Source organism: Ictidomys tridecemlineatus, chromosome 1 (genome assembly GCF_052094955.1).
Source record: "Ictidomys tridecemlineatus isolate mIctTri1 chromosome 1, mIctTri1.hap1, whole genome shotgun sequence".
Lineage (NCBI taxonomy): Eukaryota > Metazoa > Chordata > Mammalia > Rodentia > Sciuridae > Ictidomys > Ictidomys tridecemlineatus.
In genome coordinates this window covers 104,092,086-104,104,257 of record NC_135477.1, presented here as the reverse complement: position 1 = coordinate 104,104,257, position 12,172 = coordinate 104,092,086, and the positions used below count along the sequence as shown (strand labels likewise).

At 33.5% G+C, this 12,172-nt stretch overlaps 1 long non-coding RNA gene across 3 annotated transcripts in view; it reads right to left on the bottom strand.

The window, feature by feature from the left end:
• LOC110598231 (uncharacterized) overlaps positions 1–12,172 on the bottom strand; it is a 400,762-nt gene that overhangs the window by 160,018 nt on the left and 228,572 nt on the right. For all 3 annotated transcript variants that reach the window (XR_013437201.1, XR_013437199.1, XR_013437204.1), the window contains exon 6: positions 2,420–2,536. This is a non-coding gene — a long non-coding RNA (uncharacterized LOC110598231). The remainder of the gene's footprint in view (positions 1–2,419; positions 2,537–12,172) is intronic.

Genomic DNA, 12,172 nt, shown 5'->3' with positions numbered 1-12,172 from the left:
ACACAGAGCTCACACTCTTCCATATAACTCCATTTTTCTCATAGTTATCACCCAAGGAGTGCAAAAAGGTTAAAACAGAATGAGAAAGGATAAAATTAGACATATTTGTTTCTCTATAAGGGAACTGATCTTTACCTGCTAACAACGAAGATGCTTGAAAAGAAATAAAAAGGAGGCAGGATATTTTAGTATGTCCAAACCAGCTATGAAAAAAAGAGTTTGGGGCGGGGTTGTTTGCTTTTTTGTTATTTGTATTTTAAGCTTCTTTAGGAGACTGATACTGGAGGTCAGAATGTTCCAGCTCTAACCACTTTCTAATCATCTGCCACTCTGCTTAGTAATAACAAAAGCTCACACTCGTGTGCTGCCTACCCTATTTTGTCCTGAATTGTTTATTCTGGCATTTATACTTTCTATCTCATTTTGTTCTTTTCTTCAGTTTAATTTTCCACAGAAATCTTATGTTCCCTTTCACCACTGAATAGATTTTACAATCTCCCATAGACCAAGTCTTGAAAAATAAAATGAATTAATAATAATGAATCTGAATATGCAGAACCTTCCTGCCCAGGGACAACCAAAGCTGAGTTGTGCTTCTTTGGTAGCTGCTAGAGTGTCTACTCATTACCTTTATGGGTTTTTTTTTTTTTCCATTACATGGAAAGCAAACATTGGTATCTCTGAGCACACAGAAAATTTCTTCTGCACAAAGTAAACTCTGCTGTAAACAGGGCAACTTGTTTAATCTCTTTCCTTCTATTGCTAAACTGGGATAATATATCACATGAAATCAAGGGAGGGAAAAGGTTAAAACGTAATTTTCTGTATGTTCTTGCAAGATCCCTTTGTTGGTGCTAAAAAAAGGTCAGGGTAAGTGATTGTCAGCTTAGACTGTAGATATTGTAAAAGTTTCTGCATAATCATTGCATTCTAGCTCCCTGGGGTTGTGGCTACTCACCTCTAGTCCTATGCAGGTGTGTCTAAAACCTTAATAGCAGTACTGGCATACTTAGGACTCTAGCCACTTTCTCTTTAGCAAATGATACCCTTCACATTCTTGCTGCATAGCAAGATCCTAAAATAAGTGAACTAAAATTTTCTAGAACTTAGAAAGTTTCCTAAACATACCACAGTATGAATGTATGTTAGAATAATAGAATTGATTGAAGATAGAGGCACAAGGAAGAAATAAGTTGATTTTTGTCATCTATTGAAATAAATTGCAAGTGGATTACCTGGGATAAAATAAGGAGTAGTTACTGTTATTGTCTTTGAGACATATTTTAGATTTAATTTAATCTTCTGCATGTACTTTTCCATTGCTACTTCTTAAGACATATCCCTCAAGGCTAGGAAAGACTACAAGACTACACAGACTCATGACACCTTAATTACCCATACAGTCATTCAACAAATACTTAATGAAGAAATGAATAAATACCAATAAATATTAAAATATAATAAATAAATAAATACCAATAAAATTAATAAATAAATATTAAGTTTTCAACTTAATATTCCATGCAAGCATAAAAACAATTTTTAAAAATTTCACAATTTAAAAAAATTCAGGCAAGTCATTTTAGAGAGTACAGGTTCTGTAGTGAGAAGACTAGTGCTAGATATCCAGTTAGCTTCTAACTACTAAGCAAGCCTCTAACATTCAGCTCTTCCATCTCTAAAATGGGTTTAATATTATGTAAAAACCTAATATAATAGTTGGAAATAGTATCTGTGAATTTCCAAACACAGCATCTGGCATATGTGACTTTGGTGTTGATAATGGTGCTACTGAGCGGATAACTACTTATTTCCATACTTTCTCTTGTTCCAATCTTTTCTTTCACAAGATCCTAGTATGTTCTTATTATTTTGCTTGATATACTTTCCCAGAATGAAAGAGTACCATATTTAGAAGGAGTAAGAGAACACACTACAAAGTAAAACATAAATGCAATTTGGGAGGAATATTACTTAACTGCAATGTTTGTAGCTTTACTAATGTCTTCTCTTTATCCACCAAGATTCTTGGATTGTAAGAAACAGAGAGTTAAATCATTTACTGAATGAATTTATTGGAAAGATATGAGATAATTCATAGAACTTTAGGAAATGCTTCATAATTAGACTGTGAGAAGAATAAGAATTGGGCTGCCTTTTGGAGCAGTGTAGAGGAACAAAGAGAGTGTCTTAGGACAGTGGGGCCAGAAGTTTCCAACTCTAATCATTCTAAGCATCTTAGAATAGCTGATGATTGAATGAAGGATGGACATCATTCTGAATTGAAGGGATACTAGTTGTTTTATGTGACTTTAATATTTTTCTGTGTCGCTCTGATTGAAAATGATGAAAGCCCACACTATGTACCACTTAACCTGTGTTAGTAATGCTTCTAAAGACTTTGCAAGCATTAACTCACTTAATCCTTCAACAGTTTTATGAGGTAAGCAATTCTCAGGAAAACACGGAAGTCTCATGGATATAGCTTGATCCACGTGGTCAATGCATTGGGCAAGGAGTACCTCATTTGATAGTCCTAGAAGACAAAATGGAACAAAAATAAGTTAGGGCAATTTTACCAAAAGGAGGCTTAAATAAGGGTAGGCAGACAAAATCCATTTTTACATTTGATAATCCATTTTATATTTATATATTTGATAAGATTCACATGCCTGCCGCTGAATAAAGATAATCTTTATTTCTGTTGAGCAAAATATTTTCAATTAGTGGCATACAGTGACTAGAATTTAGAAAGTTCAGAAATAAAATGTGTCTTCTTCTGAAAGTGAAGCTATATTCTGTCTCCCATTCTATATGTGGATAGGAATACTATAATAGTACTTAAAATAAATATGTGATTGCACATTGATGCCAATTATTAACAAAGTGAAAAATCATATGTATTTAGGAAAAATATACTTAACATGTAAATTCAGTCAAATTTAACTTCTCTGACTCCAGTAAGTCTAGGCATCACAGAAGAGAGGAAATTCTTCCTCAATTACCCCAGGATTAGTGAGATAAACATTCTCCCAATCTTTCTCCCAATCTCTTATAAGCCCCTAGTAAAATAATTCTTTCATTGAATTGCTTGAATCAACAAGATTTCCATTGCCAGAAAGAAAAAAAAAGAAAAAGAAAAACATTTCATTATCCTGAATGCTTCCATTTTCAAGAAAAAGTTCTTATGTTTGACCTGGGGTGTGGGGGGAGGAAGTAGTTACTGCCACTATATCATATAATATATTATTATCATATGATACTCCTTGTAGAGGTTAGAGGCCATTCCTTATTCATCCTTATGTCTACTGTGTCTCTGAGGATTGCAGACAAAATTTATTTTATGAATTAAGTAATAAATATTTGATCTTATTTCAAGAGTAGTCCAATTTTTTTTTCTGTTGCAGACCTTATTATCAGTATTTGCATTTGAAGTACCTAGCATAGAAATATGAAGAAATCCCATATGCAAGAAAAATATTAAAGTCACATAAAACAACTAGTATCCCTTCAATTCAGAATGATGTCTATCCTTCATTCAGTCATCAGCTATTCTATGAAAATCTGTTATGGTCAACAGGCTAATGTTAAAAGAACTGGAAATATAAATCAGAGCACAGGAGTCTCACATCCTTTACTCTCAGATTTCCACTGAAATGTTCAGTAGTACTAAAAGACAAGTGAAAAACACCTTTGAATTTATAAGCTAAGCATACAACCTCCACACACAAAAACTAAGAAAAGTTTCAGCTATAAGTAAAGTAAATCAGATAAAAAGCAAATAAAACCAATCACTAAGGCACAACTCTCATATTCTCCAGGACATAGTTTCCTATTTGGAAGGATAAGATGCTATGGTTAGAGGCGCTAAGACACAGAGTGAAAATATGCCCCTTTGGCTTTGTTTTGCTCAGGCTGAGCTCTAGTATTTGGAGGGAGTGTTTTTTGAAGTTCCTGAATTCGTACAGGTCATAGGATGCAGTAAGAGTGCAGTTGTGAAGGCAGCTGGGGTCAGCTGCAGGTTGTGTAAGGCCTGAGGCAAGCTGGTTAAGGAAGAGGCAGTAGACAAAACTGGACTTAGAAACCCGACACCTGCAAAGCAGCTTCACCTAATATGGTGAGAAAACCCACACAGCCAACATTCCACTGTTGGTGTACCCAGGTGTCCACCTTCCTTCTTTCTCCCCACAGGCTGTGGGAGGCAAATCTGTGAACTGAGAACATTTTTGATAATCAACTAGAGTCAAGCTCCACAGAAGAAAGCACAAGTCTAAACTACCCAAAGGGTAGTCCACTGCTCCCTCTAAAAAATACTGGAGATGGGGCTTTGAAAACATTCTATGGTATAAAAAACAATGCACCATTCAAGATTTTGAATAGGAAAACTTAAAAGTTACTCACTATATAGGAAATAGAGGTAAATAGTAGAATCATGTGTCTCATGTTCCCATAAAATTATGAAAACATGCACTATAAAAGATAAAATGAGGCTTTACTTACTAAAAAGAAGTTCGCTTGAGTAAAAGATAGCAAATATAAAAGGGGAAGGTAAAGAGACAAAAAGTAAAGTATTATAACTCTAATCTAGAATGGAGGCAGTAAAGATAGAATTGACCCTGCAGAAAATGAAATTAGTGGCATGAAGAATAAACTTAAAAGTTTCTTTCAGAATGCAGAGAAAAAAGAGCAAAGATTTAAAGATGAGAAAAAGAATGATACAAGTATATTATACAAATAATAAAAATCCAATGTCATTAAATAGTATGCCAGACAATACCAGAAGAAAATGAGACAGAAGCAGTAACAGAAGATATAAGAAAATTATAAAATGTTAGAATAAAAAGACTTCATAATATGGCAGATTAGTGAAAAGAGGTCTTTTGAAGTTTTAATATTTCAGGGGTAAATGATGAATATTATATGCATCCAAGCAGAAAAAAAAAGAAAAAATTAAGGTAGAAATCAAATACGATTTATATAAGAAAAATCTCTGTAGTATGATGATATTTTATATGAATAAAAGTAAAGAGACAAGAAAGAATGTCATACTCCTAATTAACTCTGGGGTCAAAGTGAACTCAAATATCCTTTTAAAAGACAATTTAAAAATAAACATCAAGCCAGTTGTGGTGGATCGTACAGCTCCAAAGGCTGAGGCAGGAAGATCACAAGTTTAAAGCCAGTCCTCAGCAACTTTGTGAGGCCCTATGCACCTTAGTGAGACCCTGTCTCAAAACCAAAAACATAAAAAATAAATAAATAAATGAGGATGTGGCTCTGTGGTTGAGTGCCTTTGGATTCAAACCCTGGTATATTCCCCCAAAAAAATAAAATAAAATAAACATCAATAGAAAAGAAGAAAAGGATCATTATAGGCAATTTAGAAAACAAAACTGAAATAAAGAAATAGTAGTCATTTAGCACTTATTTTGTACCAGGTACTGTTTAAATGAACTAAATATTTACATATGTTTACATATAAATCATATTAGTATATGTTAACTAGTCAATAAATGTATCAAAACTTTAATCTCACCAATAATTAAAGAAATAAAAATTAAAACTATAATGAGGCTATCAGGCTGGTGATGACTACAACATTATTGATAGCTAGAGGTGCTGGAAGGTGTGGAATTCTCTCACACATGCTGGTGAAAGTGTAAATGACATAACCAATTTGGAAGGAAGCCCAATAAACTTATGAAAATTAACATGCCCATCTCCAGTGACCCCCAAACAATTCTGTATTTAGAGTACACACTAAATAAATCATAAGGTTGCCACAAGAGGAGGCACACACAATCATTTCCAATAAAACATTTTTTAGGTAACTACCTTATAAATTACTTATGCCCTCATTTTATATTAAATACATAACATAAAACAGGAACTGCTTTAATATTTGTTCATCAATAAAGGGTAGTTTACATAAATTATGGTATATCACATAAATTAATGGTAAAAGTTTGAGGAGACACATAAGTTTACCCTGATTTGAAAATTACACAATGTGAACATATATAAAAACATTACATGGTACTCCATAAATACATAAAATTTTTACATGAAACAAATTTTTTTTTAATTTAAAAATCATTGTATATTCAAGCATTTAACAATGTATCCATACAGCTATCAAAAATGGTGATATAGATTTGAAATTTCTGGCACTAATATATTAACTGAAAAGCTAAGAAATATAAATTGCATATGTAGTATGATGACATTTTATATGCATAAAAGAGGCAAGAAAGAAAGAAAATGCTATAAAAGGTTAAAATTTGTTAAATCTGATACTTAGATTATGTCTTTATTTTCTTACTTTTAATTCTCTAAAGATAATTTAAAAAAATAACATCTTATTTAATTTTTTCAAATTATAAGAGATGGTTAAAACTATTGTTGGGAACAAATAGTCTCTCATTACTGATCAACAAATAATAAAAAATATGGACTATGGATACAACTTCAATAAACTACAGGATAATGTAAACTTAAAGAAAGTAAAAAGAGTAATTAAAGGTAACATATTTTTAATAAATCAAAAAATAAACAAATTTACATTAATAAAGCATAACAATTAAAAATGAGATTTAGAGAAAATTGGCACTATATAAGGAGAGTAATCAACACAGCATTTTTCCAATTGTTAAAAATTACAAGATATGAAAAAATTACAAGATATTAGAATGAAAGACTCCAATTTTATAAAAATAATCTTAGTGTCTCAATTTAAATGATAAGCTTATAGAAAAAAATACATTTTCAAAAACCAAATAAAGAAGATATAGATAAACTGATTAAATCAATGATAATAAAAATAATTTAGAGCTTTGTCAAAGACCATTTCCAGAATATTTTCCAGAGCCTTTTAGCATTTATGTACAAATCATTGAAACTTTGCAGGGAATTGGAAGTTTTCAAATTATTAATACCACCCTCATAGGTTAGAAAAGAATATAAAACTCACCCTCATAGGTTAGAAAAGAATATAAAACTCTTAGACACCACTTTACAAATTAATATAGCTCCAATTTTTATATGAGATAATATTAGAGCACAGAAGTACCAAAAAAAAAAAAAAAACCTCAAGACCACCTTTGAATAAAGATTCATGTAAGTAAAAAATCTAGCAGAGACAAGCCACACAATACCAACCCCAATACTGAGGTTCTGCGTGCCTCATCATTCCAGAACCCTCTCTCAGTTCATATTCTGTCTCCTTATAGAACTAGCTTACTTAGGACCACCTCAGCTCCTCGAAATGATGTGTAACCCCCATGTGGACAGACCTCAAGCCATTTTAACTGCTATGGAACATTAGTGATTTGAAATAATTAAAAGGAAGAGAACTGCACCAGGCATGGTAGCACATACCTGTAATCCCAGCTACTGGGGAAGCTGAGGCAGGAGTTTCAAAAATATGAAGACAGCCTAGGTAATTACATCTGGAGATATAATTCACCGGAGGAGCACTGGCCTAGCATGTGTGTAGCTCAGAGTTCTATCTGTACCAACACACACACACACACACACACACACACACACACACACACACACAAACACACACACACACACACCTACCTTCATTACTGAAGCTTTGAAGCTTCTCGTTCTGGGATCCTTCTCTTTGAGAAATGCTAACAGAGCTATAATTCAAGATCTCAAACAAAATAATGAACAGACTAGAAGAGTCAGAAGATATTACTTTTTACTTGAGGAAAAGGAATTAGGAAAAAGGCAGTATTGAGCTGTTTCTTCAAAAATAAGGTTTGGACATTCTTCATCCTTATACTACATGTGGAGAGGAATTGAACATCTTATGTTATTTCATAGATGAAGAATAAAAACCAAGATCCAATTACTCATGATAGTAATAAATACATTGCCTAAGGCTGCCGGATAAAATACATACCACTCAGTTAAATTTGAATATTAGACTAATTTTGAGTATAACTATGTCTGAAATATGTAGAGTTAGGAGAAACCACTTTGGGACCAGGAGTACATTAAGGGAAAGTTCAGCAGGAATGCCTTCCACATACATTTGGATATGCATAGAGTGTCTTTTTTTTGCCTTTCCTCCATTCTTTCTTTACCCCTCAACCTTCTTAAAAGTTCAGAGGGATTCACTGCAAATGCCCATCCAACCACATTTCAGACACAACTAACACTGAACAGAGAAAAGGGACAGACTTCAGAGTCATGAGGAAGGCAGTCTTGCAGAGGCAAGTGTCATTTGTGAGCCCTGCTCCTGTTTTTACCAGGGCACAGCATGCCTCAAGCTCTGAGAACTGGCTGCTTCATAGGAGGCCAACCCGAAAAGCAATATAGCCAGCATAGAGCCTGAAAATCCAAGAGCCTGGCAAAGACAGCCATTTTTCCTGAACACATCACTGAATTGTGAGTTTTAAAAGGGAAATAGAGTTGACCATATGGCATTTGGGATTTCCACAAAACTGTTTCCAAAGACGGCTGAAATAAATATTTCCCAAGAAGAAGCAAATCCAAAAGCAGCCACAGTATAGCTCCCGTGGTTAAGAAAGTAGAGTTTGAAGTTAGACAGGGCTGGGTGTGAATTCCAGCTCCACCCATTGTGAGCTGAGTGACCTTGAGCAGAAAGTTCATCCTTCTGCAGCCTCAGTTTCTGTTGTGTAAAACTGGGAATAATTATAAAGTAATAAAAATTAATCAACACTTAGTTATATATTAACAAAACAATTATTTATAAACTATTTACAAAATAATGAAAAGAATTGATAACTAAATAATTATAAAGTAATTATAAAAATACACAGTGCCTGGATCTCAATAGTTAATAAAAGATAATCATTATAATATACTGATATACTTTTGATATTATCCAAAAGCAAAAGAAATTTCAAGAATGGTTAACTTCCACAGCATTCCTCATACCCCTGGGAGAAATCAAGGTGCTTGTGGTCAAGAATCAGGGTCCCCATGGTCTAGGATTAGTTCCATCTCTGGGCAGCTCTGATGTCTCCCCAGTGCCAGGATCATTCCCAGAGGAGTAAGCTGGGAAGGGGTGGGGCGGATATGCTCCAGCAATTGAATGACTTCAAAATAGAAGGATTTTCAATGGCAAGGAATTTCTCAGATTCCAAGAAGATACTTGAGAACTCTCTTTTCCCAGAGGAAAGAAACTAGTTCATGTGCTCTTAACCCAATGAGGCTTACGGTCATAGTAGAGGGAGAAAGAAGATAGTTGGCCTTAATTAGCTCCAAAAAAAGCCCAGAACTCCTGGGATTAATCCAAAATCAAACAAACCTTCTAGTGGAGAGATCCAAGCTCCCAAATTTCAGCATTAGTAAAATGAAGCCAAATGTAGGACAGCGTCTGAATGATTCCCATAAAACTAACATTTACATGTTTTAAGAACTAAAGTTATCTTTGCCACAATTCCTTTGTATGGGAAAGGCTCAGCCATCACAAGACAGTAAGCTCTGTTCACCCTTTCTACGGCTATATGCTCAGGGAATGTCAGAATGGCTCTCATGTAGTTGGTAATAAGGAAAGTTTGATTTAACAGAATTGCTCAAGATCAGTAATGGGACCTGGGTTTGAACCTTGATTTGACTCTAAAAGTCATAGTCACACTGCCTGCCAAGGCAGACACAGCCCAGAAACAATCCCAAGGCATGCTCCTACCCTCTCTATCCCTAAAGTTCTCCTGGAGTCCACCAAGATGAAGGAGGAAAACCACTTGGAGGAGCACCCTTTAGAGAATTTATAATATAAAAATTATGGCAGATGCTATTTTTTCCCAATTCTGTTTTGTTAAAAAGCCTTAATTAATTCAGGTGATAAATTTCCCATTTAAATATATTCACTTCCTAAAATATTTGGTATCTTAATTATGATAATGATTTTATAGATGTATACATGTCAAAACTCATTAAAATGTACAATTTATATACATAACTTTTTTGTATATAAACTATATGTCAATAAATAGTGTGGTAAAACACACAGGCATGTAACATACACTGCCTGGACTTTCTGGTGATCCATTTCTGGCCCAAAATATCTGTATTTATGTCTACTGAAGAGGGCTCCCATAAAAGTTATCATATAGCTGAAGGAAAAAAAAAGACTTGCCTGGAATGAATATTTTATCTTCTGAAAATTTCTTTTCTTTCGGCCTCGAGATGAAACAAACATTTTGAGAGAATGAAGGCAACCGATCCAAGCTAATGCCGATGAAACAAAAAGGTAGAAGGTACCCCAGTCCTTGATGGCACTGGAGGAGCTACATCAACTTTTTGGCCTGTCTACATTCTGACTTCTTGTTTTGTGAGAAAGAAAAAAAAAAATGGCCCTATTTGGTTGTCTTGATATAGTATGATTTCTTCATACGTCACACTGGCAATAACCGAATGACAATATTCTCATGCAAATTATAAGGCCGATAACACTATACCATTCCTAAAAAGTCTTAGTTGTTGCAGAGTAAAATTCAAAGTTTCTCCAGACTCATCTCCCACTATGGCCTACCGGGACCACTTACTTCCAGCCCCAGCTAGTTGTGCAAGCAATGCATTTTAAGATTAATGCTGTTGTCTTAACCGGATATATTTTTTTCTTCCAGAAACTTACAAATCATGGAAGATTCAAATAATTCTCTTAGTACAAAGCCAATGAAAAGCTTGAGAAGAAAATTTACACCTCCTGAACATAAGTCAGGTGCTCTTTGCCTTAATACCCACTTCCAAAGCAAGAAAATCAAGTGCTCTGGTAAGGAACCTGATTTACTCTTGATTTTTACTTAACCTCTAAGCTCTCACTTTAAAAATGATTAATAAATTGTCATTTTGGGTGGGATATGTTAGGATGGAAAAAGCTCATTTGTAACAGCAGCATAAGAAAAACTAAAATTTTAAGAAAATTGTGTCTTCCTTTTCTACAGTGTCTGTTTATACACAGAGATATAGAGTTGGTTTTATATTTATAATAGAACATACATGTAAATTTGTTATGTTGTCTCACAGAGTAGAAACTATAAAGGCTGATATGCTTGCTGTGTGGTAGCTAAAACTCCAAGTTATTGGACAAAATATTTTGTTTCCAGAGCTACTGATTTTCAAACTAGGAGAAAGTAATTAAACCTTCCAATTTATCCATCTGTCAAAGAAGGAGAATATTACATTTGCCATCTGTCCAATTTTCAGGTACAGCTGATATTGATGAAAGGATCTAAACCAATATGGGGCTTTTATGTCAACTCATTTGAAAGGGTTGATTGGTATTGAAAGCTCTGCAAATCAATTTTTGTTTATTGATTTTGTTTTTTTGAAATGATTCAAAGATATAAAAAGTAATATAAGAGAAGTTAATTGCAGGCTACACAGATCTAACAGATGTTAATATTACTCCATCTTTGCTCCATGTTTACTGACTCTTTTAATAAAGAATTTAAGTACATCTAAAGCTATAATCCCATCCCTGGGCCTTTCCTTCTCTTTTTATGAAGATGTGGCCGGAAGTTTTAGGGAATCAATTCTATGCAAGACTGTATGATTTTACAATATTTGTACATATGAAATATGTATGGTATTATTTTAGATTTTACATTTCATTTATTTGCTATCATACATAAATATCATTTATCAATTTGCCTTTTCTATTGACTATTTTGTGTTTCACATTAATTCATATGGATACATGAAAACTGATGCAAGTGCTTCATTTTATTCTCAAATAGCAATAACCCAATTTACTCATTCCCTTACCAGTAGGAAGTTAGGTTAGGTTGTTTCCCCCTTTTTGTTTTAAAATCCCAAGTAATGCTACATAAATATTTATATATACATATGCAAGTGTTTCTATAAAATATGCAACTATATTTTAAAGGAGAATTATTATGCACTTTTGTATATTTTTCAAAAAGCCTGTAGAAATTTTTATTTAAACTGTGCTAAATTTCTTCATACTTTGAGGGAAATTTAACATTTTTGTGTCTTCTATTCATGAACATGGTATGTTTCCTTAAATTGTTTAGGAGATAATCTCTTTTATGTCTTTAAATAAAGTTTCACAGTTTCATGCACAAAGAAAAGTTTTTGTGAGATTTTTTTCCCTAATTACTTTATATTTTTCTCTTCTATCTCCCTACTCCCCTCCCTTTCTCTTTGATTACTTTTTTAAAAACTA